This window comes from Erythrolamprus reginae, chromosome 1 (assembly GCF_031021105.1).
Source record: "Erythrolamprus reginae isolate rEryReg1 chromosome 1, rEryReg1.hap1, whole genome shotgun sequence".
NCBI classification, from domain to species: domain Eukaryota; kingdom Metazoa; phylum Chordata; class Lepidosauria; order Squamata; family Dipsadidae; genus Erythrolamprus; species Erythrolamprus reginae.
In genome coordinates this window covers 10455201-10457464 of record NC_091950.1, presented here as the reverse complement: position 1 = coordinate 10457464, position 2264 = coordinate 10455201, and the positions used below count along the sequence as shown (strand labels likewise).

The following is a 2264-nucleotide window of genomic DNA, read 5'->3' as shown; positions in this document are numbered from 1 at the left end:
GAGGGGGGGGGATCCAAACTTTAAAACTTTTAACATCTGTTTTATTTTAGAAAATCGCAGCGGAAGAAACCACGCGGTTAGTTTACTCCGCAAGGGGAAATACAATCTAATCTACAAGTTCGGCCGTGCAAGAAGCAGGCCCTTTAACGAGTTTCATGAAGGCACGGTAGAAACTTTGCACGCCCGCGTTTCCACGCGCATTAAATCAAATCGAATTAAATTAAATGATCCCGCTTGCAATCTCAAAAGTCACCTATTTCTGGACTTCCCCTCAAATCGCGAGATATTGGAGAAAAGTCTCCCTCGAAGCCAGCAGCTCCAATCCCCGCGCTTCTCCTCCCAGTAGCGCGTAAGTTTCCGACCCGGCGGAGCTACTCCTACCCTCTTTACTCCGTGGGATTCGACGTTGCAGCTCCCAAACGCGACCCGCGAACGACTACAGCTGATTCGGAAAGGGAGTGGGCGTGGTTAGAACGTTGGCCCGGGAATTTTCGTTCCAGTATTGCGCGTCGAAGCCAATCAGTGAAGGGGAGGGCTGGCTCCGTAGCCAATGAGGAAAGGGACGTGACGGAAGCGCGCATGGGAGTGATACTTCGTGCTAGCACACGTGCATTGGAAAGCCAAGCGTTTCTGGATAGGGGATAAAAGGCTACGGTTTTTTAAAAAAATAATTAATAATTATTAGTAATATTAGAAGCCCCGGAATATTTGAATACCTCCAAGGTCCCTCCCAACTTTGTTGCTTGTTGTTGTTATTATTTTATTCACAAGAAACAGTGTTGTGTGATTTGTTTTCATATGATGCCCGCAGATCCAAGTACGATAGCCTTTTGCAACTGGCAGATCATGATTTTGTCAATTTTTATTGCTTTCAAATTATCATCATCATCATCATCATCATCATCATCATCATCATCATCATGAAACATAGAAGTCTGACGGCAGAAAAAGACCTCCTGGTCCATTTAGTCTGCCCTTATACTATTTTCTGTATTTTATCTTAGGATGGATATATGTTTATCCCAGGCATGTTTAAATTCAGTTACTGTGGATTTATCTACCACGTCTGCTGAAAGTTTGTTCCAAGGATCTATTACTCTTTCAGTAAAATAATATTTTCTCATGTTGCTTTTGATCTTTCCCCCAACTAACTTCAGATTGTGTCCCCTTGTTCTTGTTTCACTTTCCTATTAAAAACACTTCCCTCCTGGACCTTATTTAACCTTTTAACATATTTAAATGTTTCAATCATGTCCCCCCTTTTCCTTCTGTCCTCCAGACTATACAGATTGAGTTCATGAAGTCTTTCCTGATACGTTTTTATGCTTAAGACCTTCCACCATTCTTGTAGCCCGTCTTTGGACCCGTTCAATTTTGTCAATGTCTTTTTGTAGGTGAGGTCTCCAGAACTGAACACAGTAGTACAGTATTCCAAATGGGGTCTCACCAGCGCTCTATATAAGGGGATCACAATCTCCCTCTTCCTGCTTGTTATACCTCTAGCTATGCAGCCAAGCATCCTACTTGCTTTCCCCTACTGCCTGACTGCACTGTTCACCCATTTTGAGCCTGTCAGAAATCACGACCCCTAAATCCTTTTCTTCTGAAGTTTTTGCTATCACAGAACTGCCAATACAATACTCAAATTGAGGATTCCTTTTCCCCAAGTGCATTATTTTACATTTGGAAACATTAAACTGCACTTTCCATTGCTTTGACCATTTATCTAGTAAAGCTAAATCATTCACCATATTACAGACGCCTCCAGGAATATCAACCCTATTGCACACTTTAGAGTCATCGGCAAATAGGCAAACCTTCCCTACCAAACCTTCCCCTATGTCACTCACAATCATCATCATCATCATCGTCGTCGTCATTATTTTCCAGAGGGTGGTGGTGGAAAGAAGGCAAAGAAGAGGGGAACAGCACTAGAATAAGTGCAGATGGAAAGGGATGGGGAAAGAATGCCTCTGAGCATATGCAGAAGGCGGCAGAATAGGACCCAGGTGGCAAGGTTTAAAGTTCAGCTTTAAGGAGGAGCTGTGGCTAGGGTCCCTGGCAATGGTCTAAAACAGAGGTCTCCAATTTTGGCAACTGTTAAGAGTCCTGGACTTCAACTTCTACAATTCCCCAGCATTCTGGGAGTTAAAGTCCGCAAGGTTTAAAAAGTTTTGTCAAGTTTGAAGTGAATTTGATGAAAATTAAAAGACAAGGAAGATACAGAATATTATAATGTATGGGTGAAATTGTATGTTTGGATA

At 42.5% G+C, this 2264-nt stretch overlaps 1 protein-coding gene across 1 annotated transcript in view; it reads right to left on the bottom strand.

Annotated features, from left to right (window-relative positions):
• LOC139163416 (perilipin-3-like) overlaps positions 1-452 on the bottom strand; it is a 67094-nt gene extending 66642 nt beyond the window's left edge. The window contains exon 1 of the mRNA XM_070744234.1: positions 254-452. The gene's annotated coding sequence lies outside the window, so the exon portion shown is untranslated. The remainder of the gene's footprint in view (positions 1-253) is intronic.
• Positions 453-2264: the final 1812 nt, after the last annotated feature.